Below are 14,085 nucleotides of genomic sequence, written 5' to 3' on the forward strand. Positions count from 1 at the left end.
TGTGGGTTCACATCTTACCGCTGGTAAACGATTATGTTTGAAAGACTGCAGTGTGGAAAGACATCAAAAATGCAGTTTTTGGTGGAAAAATTTATTCTCTTTTAGAAATAATTTATTTTAGTTACTATAGATTTTTAACCCAATTAATTTCCTTTAAAATGAGCTATTGAACAACTTTCTACGATGTTCCAGTGCCAAGCTATCTCTGGAAACAAAGAAAAAAAATATCCCGTTTAGGCAAAATGTTGTAGTAGCTGCCACTTTTCTTGATTTTCACGCCAATATATTTCCCTTGCTGTTCAAGCCAAGGGACAGAAATTTTACTATACAAGGGTTTCGGACAAGGCGGTTCTAATGGTGTACTTTTTGTTTTGATCCGAGGAGTTAGGGGTTTTTATATTTCTTAGCTTTGGACGTGATCGTCTCTTACTAGGTTGCTAGCTACCGCTGCAACCCGGATTACATAAGGTTTTAAACCCAATTAATTTCCTTTAAAATGAGCCATTGAACAACTCTCTACGATGTTCCAGTGCAAAGCTATCTCTGGAAAAGAAGAAAAAAAGAAAAAAAATATCCCGTTTGTGGAGAATAACGTGGTTGAAGTCAATTTTCTTGATTTTCAAGCCAATATATTTCCCTTGCTGTTCAAGCCAAAGGGCGGTAAGTTTCCTTTCAAGGGGTTTCGGACAAGGCGGCTATAATGGTGTACTTTCTGTTTTGATCTGACTCCTTTTTTAGGAACTATGGGTTTTTACATTTCTTAACATTGGACGTGATCGTCTCTTACTAGGTTGCTAGCTACCGCTGCAACCCGGATATTCCAATGATCGTCTTTCAATGTAAATATTTCATTTTTGACTATGGGCGTGATCGTCTCTGACTAGGTTCTAGCTACCGCCTCAACCCAGATAGGTTGCAAGCTACTATTGCAACCCGGATTCCAGTTACTATGGGCTATAGCTCGTCCTTTAATATAATTGGACGTGATCGTCTCTTACTAGGTTGCTAGCTACCGCTGCAACCCGGATCAGTTACAACTTAGGTTTCTTTTTATTCTATATCATTACAAACAGGAAAAAGCCTACGGCTTTTTCTTCTTTGAAATAGTAAGAAACGATCCCCAAGCAATCAAGAAGCTATTTAAGTCCAATGTATGCAGTGGTATGTTATTCCAATGATCGTATTTTAATATAATTTTCTTGATTTTTAAGCCAATAGATTTCCCTTGCTGTTCACGCCAAGGAACTGAAATTTTCCTATACAGGGTTTTCAGACAAGGCGGTTCTAATGGTGTACTTTTTGTTTTGATCTGACTCCTTTTTTCGGAACTAAGAGTTTTTATATTTTGTAACATTGGACGTGATCATCTCTTACTAGGTTGCTAGCTACTGCTGCAAAAAAGACTAGGTTGCTAGCTACCGTTGCAACCCGGATAATTGACAAACACCATTTATGATGAGCTATATTCGTCCTTTATGTAACTACACCTGGAATCACCATATATCAGTTAGTATGTTCTTAACTGTAATTTTTAGGAGCTTTGGGTTTTTATATTTCTTAACATTGGACGTGATCGTCTCTTACTAGGTTGCTAGCTACCGCTGCAACCCGGATATAAGTGAGAGTTCCTCTTTTCTATTATAATACGGTGCAACCCGGATCTTCAGTTACTACGGGCTACAGATCGGTCTTTACTGTAAAATTCTTAAAGAATTAGGACAAAAAGTCAAAATTCTAGCGTTAAGAGCAAGGTCTTGTGGAAGTGACAACTCCTCTCATATACGTAATTATCTCTGTTAGTTTTCTGTATGTTAATTTCTGTACGTTAATGCAAAACTTTATGATGACGTCAGTTGCAACTGGGGTTTGTTATTCGCAATGTTTTCAGTTAGTATAGGCTAGAGTTCGCTCTTTATTTTAAATGCCGCTGCAACCCAGATTATGTAATTCACGAATGAGACCATTTACATCTTTGTCCTTTTTAAGTAGTAATTATGACGGCATGGCCTAATGATTTTATTTCATGACGTCATGGCGCAATGATATTATTTCATGACGTCTTCAGAAACAACAATATAATTTCGTGTTTTTCTATTCACGTCATAGCTCTAATATAAAACTATGACGACATTCATTATTAATCTAGTAGGTTTTCAGACAAGGTAGTTCTAATGATGTACTTTTGCTTTGACCTGACTCTATGTTTAGGAGTTTTGGGTTTTTATATTTCTTAGAATTGGACTGATCGTCTCTTTCTAGGTTGCTAGCTACTGCTGCAACTCAAATTATGAGAGGCAGCCTGGCCGAGTGGTCCAAGACACTGGTGTTAGCCACCAGTCTCTTTGAAGGCGTGGGTTCAAATCTTACCGCTGGTATACGATTATGTTTGAAAGACTGCAGTATGAAAAGACATCAAAAATACAGTTTTTAGTGGAAAAATTTATCCTGTTTTAAAATAATTTGTTTTAGTTACAAAAGGTTTTTAACCCAATTAATTTTCTTGAAAATGAGCCATTGGACAACTTTCTACGATGTTTCAGTGCAAAGCTATATCTGGATAACAAGAAAGAAAGAAAAAAATATCCCGTTTAGGCAGAATGTTGTAGAAGCTGCCACTTTTCTTGATTTTCAAGCCAATATATTTCCCTTGCTGTTCAAGCCAAATGACAGAAAGTTTTCTATACAGGGGTTTCGGACAAGGTGGTTCTAATGGTGTACTTTTTGTTTTGATCTGACTCATTTTTTAGGAACTATGGGTTTTTATATTTCTTAACATTGGACGTGATCGTCTCTTACTAGGTTGCTAGCTACCGCCGCAACCCGGAAAAAATCAAATATCTTTGAAAAGACTGCTGCATGATAAGTCTTCAAAAATGCAGGTTTTTTGTAGAAAAATTTGTTCTCTTTTAGAAATAATTGATTTTAGTTACTAATGATTTTTAACCCAATTAATATCCTTTAAAATGAGCTATTGAACAACTCTCTACGATGTTTCAGTGCCACGCTATCTGTGGAAAAGAAAGAAAAAATGAAAAAATATGCCGTTTGTGGAGAATAACGTGGTTAAAGTCAATTTTCTTGATTTTCAAGCCAATATATTTCCCTTGCTGTTCACGCCAAATGACAGAAAGTTGACAGAATGGTGCACTTTTGGTTTTGATCTGACTTCTTTTTTAGGAGCTACTATATGGGTTTTTTTATTTATTAACATTGGACGTGATCGTTTCTTACTAGGTTGCTAGCTACCGCTGCAACCCGGATTGCTAGCTACCGCTGCAACTCGGATTGGCCTTATTATAATTTGTATTGTGAAATAATAATATGCATATGGTTCTTAAATCATACTTCTTTATGGTCCCATATGGTCTACTGGCTAGGATAGTTAACTTTCACTTAACAGGCCCGGGTTTGATTCCCGGTGTGGGAAAATTTTTAACTCTATAATCTTCGAACATTCGAACCTTTTATAATTAGAATGATGTATAATATAAATACTGTAATCTTAACTATAGTGAAGTTGCCTATGCAAGTTAGCATAGGGAAGAGTTCGATCTTTATTATAACTTTGCGTAAGCATTTATCTAGTATAGGCAAAAGTTCGTTCTTTATTATGTGTCGTTCCTTACTATAAATACTTTCAACTTGAAGGGTACATTCTATAAGTTGTTCTTCTTCATTTTTGGTTAATGGAAATGCACTCCGGCCGGGGTGTTTTCATCTCTACTATTTCTCTTTTCAAGATGTTGTCTCTATTTTTTGTACTAACTCGCTTCTTATGACTCGTCATAATACTCTATTATGAAGTCATAAAACTTCTTATGACTCGTATCAAATATCCATAACCTAACAAAAAGTAAAACTAATTTTTAAATTTTCCGGTATTTTGTTAGTTTGAATGAAAAGATTAAAATTATTGCTCAGATATCATAAATATTTTTGCAGTTTACATAATAACTTTAGCGATTATAAACTGAAAATTAAGATATATTAAAAAATGGAATGTTTTGGTCGGAAACTACATAGTCAATCCCACATCAGGTAGTTAGAACCTAACCAAAAATAAAACTGATTTTAACATTTTAAGGTATTTTTCTAGCTTGTATTAAAATATTCAAACTATTGCTCGGATACCATGGATATTTTTGCAGTTTACACAAGCTAATAAGAATATTCATTTATATAATTTATAAGGAATATAAATTAATATAGGTAAGAGGTCGTTCTTTATTATATTTAACAATAATTATAATCTTATTTTAGCTACAATGGGCTGGAAGTTTGTTCTTTAATGTAAACAAAGTCTAATGTATGTAATGGTTTGTTATTCAAATGATTGTCCTTTAATGTAACTACGTAACTCATTTTAAAGGTAAAACTCTTTCTAATTGATTACAAACAGGAAAAAGCCTACGGCTTTTTCTTCTTTGAAATAGTAAAAGACTAGCCTAAAACACTCAAGGAGCTAACTAAATCAAATGTATGTATCGGGTTTTTATTCCAATGACCGTCTTTTAGTGGTTATTTTTTCTTTTTTTCCCCTCGCGTGAGACCATATTTTTTCAATTACTATGTAACGAAGGTTGTTCTTTACTAAGTTTCAGCTTTATCCGGTAAAACTTACATAGTCTCCATTTTTCATGAGCCATATTGATTCTTTATGTATTATCCTATAAAGTTAATTGATCCAAAATTGTATTGGATAATTTTCAAACATTTTTATTACGTCTTAGAAACCATAAACTGAATGGTATATTTATATTAGAAATTGCATCGGTCCAGTGGAGATGGACTCGTCCTTTAGCTAAGAAGGATTTTAGTTCAGAACACTAAGAGTTAACGATCGATCTTAAATGATAAAATCACAAACAGGATAAAGCCTATGGCTTTTTCTTATTTGGAATAATAAGAGACGAACTTCGAAGAGTCAGGCAGCTAACTAAGTTTAATGTTTGCCATGGTTTGTTCTTTAGTAGGTTTCAGCCATCTCTACAGCCATGATACTGATGAAAATTATATAATCCCTATTTAATTTTCAGTTAACATGGGCTAGATGTCGTTCTTTACTATAAAAAGCCAAGGGACAGAAAGTTTCCTATACAGGGGTTTCGGACAAGGCGGTTCTAACGGTGTACTTTTTGTTTTGATCTGACTCCTTTTTTAGGAACTATGCGTTTTTATATTTCTTAACATTGGACGTGATCGTCTCTTACTAGGTTGCTAGCTACCGCTGCAACCCGGAAATATAAATAATGTAATCTTAACTATAGTGAAGTTGCGTATGCAAGTTAGTATAGGGAAGAGTTCGATCTTTATTATAAGGCCTATAAAATTTAGCATAGGCAAGAGGTAATTTTCATAAAGTGAAATTGTTACTCAAACATTCTAAATATTTTTGCAGTTTACAGAGTTTTGCAGTTTTTTCTCATACCTTTTGCATTGTCATGATATAAATACTGTAATCTTAACTATAGTGAAGTTACCTATTCAAGTTAGTATAGGGAAGAGTTCGATCTTTATTATACGATAGTCTAATAGTAAACCTGCCCACTTGTTACCCGGGAGAAGGGGGTTCGATTCCCCGTCGGGGAGAACTTTTAATATGTTGAATTAAAAGCACTATCTTTTCAATTTAAAATTTAAAAAAGAAACTTGTTTATTTACATTCTAGCTCAAATAATGAAGATAATATGAATGAACCACAGGGTACAGTTTCTTTGGACTTGAGTTCGTTTTTTAACTATAAATACAAACAGGAAAAAGCCTACGGCTTTTTCTTCTTTTAAATAGTAAGAGACGAAACTCAAACAATCAAGCAGCTAACTAAGTCCAATGTATGGAATGGTTTTTTATTTGAGTGATCGTCTTTTAATGTAATGTAGCTACCCCTGGAGCCACCGTATATCAGTTACTATTGGCGAGAGATCGTTCTTTACTGTAAAATACAAACAGGAAAAAGCCTACGGCTTTTTATTCTTTTAAATACTAAGAGACGAAACTCAAACAATCAAGAAGCTAACTAAGTCCAATGTATGGAATGGTTTGTTATTTCAGTGATCGTCTTTTAATGTAATATCCTTTTATATACTTGTAAGCTACCCCTGGAGCCACCGTATATCAGTTACTATTGGCGAGAGATCGTTCTTTACTGTAATAGTAAGAGACGAGTCTCAAATAATCAAGTAGTCAGCTAATTCCAAAGGTATGCAATTTTTGTTATTCCAATGATCGTTTTTTATTGTAACTAGGTTTCAGCCATCTCTACAGCCATGATACTATTGGAAATTACATAATCCCTATTTATGTTTAAGTTAACATGGGCAAGGTGTCGTTCTTTATTGTATATGGACTAAGGTTCGTTCTTTCATGTAAAACTAGCAAAACATTTTTTAAGCCTGATGAAGATTTAACTAATGTGTCAAAAGTAAGGTTGCAAGTCGACGATTTTGTTTTGGCCTTATTATAATTGGTATGGTGAAATAATAATACGTATATGGCTCTTAAATCATACTTCTTTATGGTTCAATATAGTCTAGTGGCTAGGATAGTTAACTTTCACTTAACAGGCTCGGGTTCGATTCCCGGGGTGGGAAAATTTTTAACTCTATAATCTTCGAACATTTGAACCTTTTATAATTTATAATGATGTATAATATAAATACTGTAATATTAACTATAGTGAAGTTGCGTATGCAAGTTAGTATAGGGAAGAGTTCGATCTTTATTATAAAAAAAAGAAAAAAATATCCCGTTTAGGCAGAATGTTTTAGTAGCTGCCACTTTTCTTGATTTTCAAGCCAATATATTTCCCTTGCTGTTCAAGCCAAGGGACTGAAAGTTTCCTATACAGGGGTTTCGGACAAGGCGGTTCTAATGGTGTAATTTGAATTTGATCTGACTCCTTTTTTAGGAACTAGGGGTTTTTATATTTCTTAACATTGGACGTGATCGTCTCTTACTAGGTTGCTAGCTACCGCTGCAACCCGGATTGCTAGCTACCGCTGCAACCCGGATACTATTGTTAAGTGGCCCATAAAATTTAGTATAGGCAAAAGGTCGTTCTTTATTATAACTGAACTAAAACCGAAATTAGTACACAATAGGTTTTAGATATTACGTCATGTCACTTATTACGTCATATATGGTTATTAGTAGATAATCTGTAAAATATTCGTTCTTTATTATAATTATGAAATGTAGCTTAATTATGCAACCATTTAGGTTTCTGCCGTAATTCTTTCTTTTCAAAATTAAATTAGTTACTAATGCCTAGAGTTAGTTCTTTACCATATCGTAACAATATGTTTTATAATAATAAATAATTTTGTTAATTACAAAAGGTTTCTATATACAGCAGTTTCCTTTAAAATGAGCCATTACACAGCTCTTTATTATGACGAAGAACTGTTTGATTTAATACTTAAGTTACTATGGGTTCAGTTCGTTCCTTATTGTAATTTACATAATAACTTTAGCGATTCTAAACTTAAAAACTAACTCAGTCCAATATATGCAAGGGTGTGCTTTTCTAATGATCGTCCTTTAATATAAACTATGGACTAAAGTTCGTTCTTTAATGTATACTTCTCGATGCGCCTGGTCGGTTGAATATTTTTGCTTTTCCCTTTTCAAGATACTATCTCTGTTGTTTGTGTAGTACTGTTTTTTCAAATTGCGTATAGCTTGCTTCGATCTAACCATTATTCTAATCAAGACTGAGAAAATTTAAATCTTTGTTGTTCTTAAGTAGTAATTATGACGTCACAGCGTAATGATTTTATTGACGTCATAGCGCAATAATATTATTTCATGACGTCTTCAGAAACAACAATATAATTTCGTGTTTTTCTATTCACGTCATAGCTCTAATCTAATATAAAGCTATGACGACATTCATTATTTATCTAGTAGGGTTTCAGACAAGGTAGTTTCAATGATGTACTTTCGTTTTGATCTTACTTTATTTTTAGGAGTTTTGTTATATTTCTTAGCATGGGACTGATTGTCTCTTACTAGGTTGCTAGCTACTGCTGCAACCCAAATTCACATATATATTTATTTATGAGAGGCAGCCTGGCCGAGTGGTCCAAGACACTGGTGTTAGCCACCAGTCTCTTCGGAGGCGTGGGTTCAAATCTTACCGCTGGGAAACGATTATGCTTGAAAGACTGCAGTGTGAAAAGACATCAAAAATGCAGTTTTTGGTGGAAAAATTTATTCTCTTTTAGAAATAATTTATTTTAGTTACTATAGATTTTTAACCCAATTAATTTCCTTTAAAATGAGCTATTGAACAACCCTCTACGATGTTCCAGTGCCAAGCTATCTGTGAAAAATAAAAAAAAAAAAAAAAAAAAATATCCCGTTTGGGGAGAATAACGTGGTTAAAGTCGATTTTCTTGATTTTCAAGCCAATATATTTCCCTTGCTGTTCAAGCCAAGGGACAGAAGGTTTCCTATACAGGGGTTTCGGACAAGGCGGTTCCAATGGTGTACTTTTTGTTTTGATCTGACTCCTTTGTTAGGAACTATGGGTTTTTATATTTCTTAACATTGGACGTGATCGTCTCTTACTAGGTTGCTAGCTACCGCTGCAACCCGGATGGAGTCAAAATTGAGTATGTAGTCTGACAACAATAAACCAATCTGTAAATCCTTCCATAGTCTTACACCAATTGTGACATCAGTAACTTTCAGTATACAATTAAAATCATCTTAAAAAATCCTAAAATTAAATAAAACAAAAAGGAATTTGACTCCTAAGTAGAAACAATCAAACATGATGGAAATGAAATATTGGTTTTCAAAGATATTTGTCCCAAGTTAGAAATTGTAAGGAGTAGTCTACTACAAGGAGTAGTCTACTATTAAGTGTAAGGACACTTTGGCCTCTACTTTGGCAGTAGAGGCTGCCAAAGTAAATGGTGTCTTTGTAAAGGCTATGTTTAAAATTGATGGACAGTGGTTTTATGAACGGTGTTTTGATGAACCCCAGAGAGAGTTACTTTGGGTTACAGTTCTTTCCTTATTGTAAACCCTGATTACAAACAGGAAAAAGCCAAAGGCTTTTTCTTCTTTGGAAGAGTAAGAGACGAACCTCATAGATCTGACATACGTAATGGTTTGCTCTTCTAATGATCGTCCTTTGATATAATTTTCTATTCACGTCAAAGTTCTAATAAAATCATGACGACATTCATTGCTTATCTGTTAGGGTTTCAGCCAAGGTGGTTCTAATGAGTTACTTTTGTTTTGATCTATTTTTAGGAGTTCTGGGTTTTTATATGTCTTAGCATTGGGCGTGATTGTCTCTTACTAGGTTTCAAGCTACTGCTGCAGCCCGGATTCACATAGATAGTTACGAGAGGCAAAGTGGCCAAGCGGTCCAAGGCGTTGGTGTTAGCCACCAGTCTATTTGGAGGCGAGGGTTCAAATCCCACCGCTGGTATACGACTATGACGTCATTGATCAATCTTTAATATGAAATCTTTTAATGTGTAATAACCTATACTATAATTAAGTGAAGTATAAATTTAGTATAGGCAAGAGGTCGTTCTTTATTATATATTCATGTAAAACTAGCAAAAAAAATTTTAAGCCTGATGAAGATTTAACTAATGTGTCAAAAGTAAGGTTGCAAGTCGACGATTTTGTTATGGCCTTACTATAATTGGTATGGTGAAATAATAATATGCATATGGCTCTTAAATCATACTTCTTTATGGTTCCATATGGTCTAGTGGCTAGGATAGTTAACTTTCACCTAAGAGTCTCGGGTTCGATTCCCGGTGTGGGAAAATTTTTAACTCTATAATCTTCGAACATTTGAACCTTTTATAATTTATAATGATGTATAATATAAATACTGTAATCTTAACTATAGTGAAGTTGCGTATGCAAGTTAGTATAGGGAAGAGTTCGATCTTTATTATAAAATCTTCGAACATTTGAACCTTTTATAATTTATAATGATGCATAATATAAATACTGTAATCTTAACTATAGTGAAGTTGCGTATGCAAGTTAGTATAGGGAAGAGTTCGATCTTTATTATAAATTTATGAGAGGCAGCCTGGCCGAGTGGTCCAAGGCACTGGTGTTAGCCACCAGTCTCTTCAGAGGCGTGGGTTCAATTCTTACCGCTGGTATACGATTATGTTTGAAAGACTGCAGTGTGAAAAGACATCAAAATGCAGTTTTTGGTGGAAAAATTTATTCTCTTTTAGAAATAATTTATTTTAGTTACTATAGATTTTTAACCCAATTAATTTCCTTTAAAATGAGCTATTGAACAACCCTCTACGATGTTCAAGTGCCAAGCTATCTCTGGATACAAAAAAAGAAAAAAAAAGAAAAAAAAAGAAAAAAATATCCCGTTTAGGCAGAATGTTGTAGTAGCTGCCACTTTTCTTGATTTTCAAGCCAATATATTTCCCTTGCTGTTCAAGCCAAGGGACAGAAATTTTACTATGCAGAAGTTTCGGACAAGGCGGTTCTAATGGTGTACTTTTTGTTTTGATCTGACTCTTTTTTTAAGAACTATGGGTTTTTATATTTCTTAACATTGGACGTGATCGTCTCTTACTAGGTTGCTAGCTACCGCTGCAACCCGGATAGCTACCACTGCAACCCGGATAATGACTTGGTTTGTTCTTTACTAGGTTTCAGCTATATCCGATGAAATTTATGCTATAAGATATCATAAAACAATTAATTGGCTTTCTACACGTATCTCATATGGTCTAGTGGCTTAGGATAGTGGGCTTTCAACCAATTAGCTTGGGTTTGAATCCCGGTGTGGGAATTATTTTTAAAACAAAATCAGGTGAAATTAATTAGCTAATTTGACAAGACATAGGTAACTAAGGGCAAGCGTTCGTTCTTTATTATAAAACAAATTTCCCTTGCTGTTCAAGCCAAATAACAAAATTCCAATGATCGTCTTTTAATGGAAAATTTTAGTATATTGATCTTAAATATAACTTTACTAGACTATACTATACGTAAGTGGCCTATAAAAATTTAGTATAGGCAAGAAAATGTCTTGACTTAAAATACAAATGTACAAGCCTATGCTGTAGTTAAGCTGTCTATGCAAGATACTATAGGCAAGAGTTCGTTCCTTATTGTAACGTCTCTTACTAGGTTGCTAGCTACCGCTGCAACCCGGATTAACATTGGACATGATCGTCTCTTACTAGGTTGCTAGCTACACCTGCAACCCGGAAAATACCCCTGGAACCCCCGAATATCAGTTACTATGGGCGAGAGATCGTTTTTACTGTAAATGTAACATATTGTTAATTTTTAAACTTTTATTAATGACGTCATAGTCTAAGTGGCAAGCACGATTGGCCTTTAACCGAAAGGATGGTGGTTCAAGCCAACCGGGATCATTTTCTTTAATTTTTCAATTAATTAGCAATTAATTAGCTTTTCTACACGTATCTCATATGATCTAGTGGCTTAGGATAGTTGGCTTTCAACCAATTAGCTTGGGTTCGAATCCCGGTGTGGGAATTATTTTTAAAACAAAATCAGGTGAAATTAATTAGCTAATTTGACAAGACATAGGTAACTAAGGGCAAGAGTTCGTTATTTTTTATAGTCTCTCAATTTTTACTTCTCGATACGCCTGGTCGGTTGAATACCTTTGCTTTTCTCTTTTCAAGATACTATCTCTGTTGTCTGTGTAGTACTGTTTTTTTAACTTGCGTGTAGCTTGCTTTGATCTAACCATTATGTAATTCATGAATGAGACCATTTACATCTTTGCCGTTCTTAAGTAGTAATTATGACGTCATGGCCTAATGATTTTATTTCATAACGTCATGGCACAATGAAATTATTTCATGACGTCTTCAGAAACAACAATATAATTTCGTGTTTTTCTATTCACATCATAGCTCTAATATAAAACTATGACGACATTCATTATATATCTAGTAGGGTATCAGACAAGGTAGTTCTAATGATGTACTTTTGCTTTGATCTGACTCAATGTTTAGGAGTTTTGGGTTTTTATATTTCTTAGCATTGGACTGATCGTCTCTTACTAGGTTGATAGCTACTGCTGCAACCCAGATTATAAGAGGCAGCCTGGCCGAGTGGTACCAGGCACTGGTGTTAGCCACCAGTCTCTTCGGAGGCGTGGGTTCAAATCTTACCACTGGTATACGATTATGTTTGAAAGACTGCAGCGTGAAAAGACATCAAAAATGCAGTTTAAGGTGGAAAAATTTATTCTCTTTTAGAAATAATTTATTTTAGTTACTATAGATTTTTAACCCAATTAATTTCCTTTAAAATGAGCCATTGAACAACTATCTACGATGTTCCAGTGCCAAGCTATCTCTGGAAACAAAGAAAAAAAATATCCCGTTTAGGCAGAATGTTGTAGTAGCTGCCACTTTTCTTGATTTTCAAGCCAATATATTTCCCTTGCTGTTCAAGCCAAGGGACAGAAGGTTTACTATATAGGTGTTTCGGACAAGGCGGTTGCTTTTCTCTTTTCAAGATACTATCTCTGTTGTCTGTTTAGTACTGTTTTTTTTTAACTTGCGTGCAGCTTGCTTTGATCTAACCATTATGTAATTCACGAATGAGACCATTTAAATCTTTGTCGTTCTTAAGTAGTAATCATTGTGATAACACATCTTGCTGTTTTGTTTGATTACTTCTCGATACGCCTGGTCGGTTGAATACCTTTGCTTTTTTTCTTTTCGAGATACTATCTCTGTTTTTTTTAATAGTACAGTTTTTTCAACTTGCGTGTTGCTTGCTTTGATCTAACCATTATGTATTCATGAATGAGACGATTTACAGCTCTGAACTTTCTTATATAGTACTTATGACGTCATGGCGTAATGATTTTATTTAATGACGTCATGTCGCAATGGTATTATTTCATGACGTCTTCAGAAACAACAATATAATTTCGTGTTTTTGTATTCACTTCATAGCTCTAATATAAAACTATGATGACATTCATTATTAATCTAGTAGGGTGTTCAGACAAGGTAGTTCTAATGATGTACCTTTGTTTTGATTTGACTCTATTTTTAGGAGTTTTGTTATATTTCTTAGCATTGGACTGATCGTCTCTTGCTAGGTTGCTGGCTACTGCTGCAACCCAAATTCACATATATATTTATTTATGAGAGGCAGCCTGGCCGAGTGGTCCAAGGCACTGGTGTTAGCCACCAGTCTATTTGGAGGCGTGGGTTCAAATCTTACCGCTGGTATACGATTATGTTTGAAAGACTGCAGTGTGAAAAGACATCAAAAATGCAGTTTTTGGTGGAAAAATTTATTCTCTTTTAGAAATAATTTATTTTAGTTACTATAGAAGGTTTTTAACCCACTTAATTTCCTTTAAAATAAGCCATTGAACAACTCTCTACGATGTTCCAGCGCCAAGCTATCTCTGGAAAAAAAGAAAAAAAGAAAAAAAAATATCCTGTTTAGGCAGATTGTTGTAGTAGCTGCCACTTTTCTTGATTTTCAAGCCAATATATTTCCCTTGCTGTTCAAGCCAAGGGACAGAAATTTTACTATACAGGGGTTTCGGACAAGGTGGTTCTAATGGTGTACTTTTTGTTTTGATCTGACTTTTTTTAGGAGTTAGGGGTTTTTATATTTCTTGGCATTGGACGTGATCGTCTCTTACTAGGTTGCTAGCTACCGCTGCAACCCGGATTAACCTATAACTCTAAATTAAAACTCTAAGCTAAAACCCTAAGCTAAACAAAAACTTTAAACTGAAACCGAAACTGAACTAAAACTTTAAACTAAACTAAGTTAAACTCTAAACTAAAACTCTAAACAAAAACTCTACGCTAAAATTCTAAACTAAAACTCTAAACTAAAATCCTATACTAAAACTCTAAACTTGCATACGGCTTGACACACAACTTGACACAAAACTTGACACAAAACTTAACGCAAAACTTGACGCAAAACATGACACAAACTTTAACAAAAAACTTGACACAACTTAGCCATCAGATTTAAGCTTTATGATCTTGTGTTCCTTCCCACAAATCTCTAGCTTATAATTACCACACGGACTGCTTACGGCATTTTCAC

General features: G+C 34.4%; 1 pseudogene; it reads right to left on the reverse strand.

Moving 5' to 3' along the window:
* The window catches only part of LOC148954635 (uncharacterized), a 53,038-nt pseudogene that overhangs the window by 8,737 nt on the left and 30,216 nt on the right, over positions 1–14,085 (reverse strand).

Source organism: Artemia sp. Qi Xiang Cuo, chromosome 3 (genome assembly GCF_049724085.1).
Source record: "Artemia sp. Qi Xiang Cuo chromosome 3, ASM4972408v1, whole genome shotgun sequence".
Taxonomy (NCBI): Eukaryota; Metazoa; Arthropoda; class Branchiopoda; order Anostraca; family Artemiidae; genus Artemia; species Artemia sp. Qi Xiang Cuo.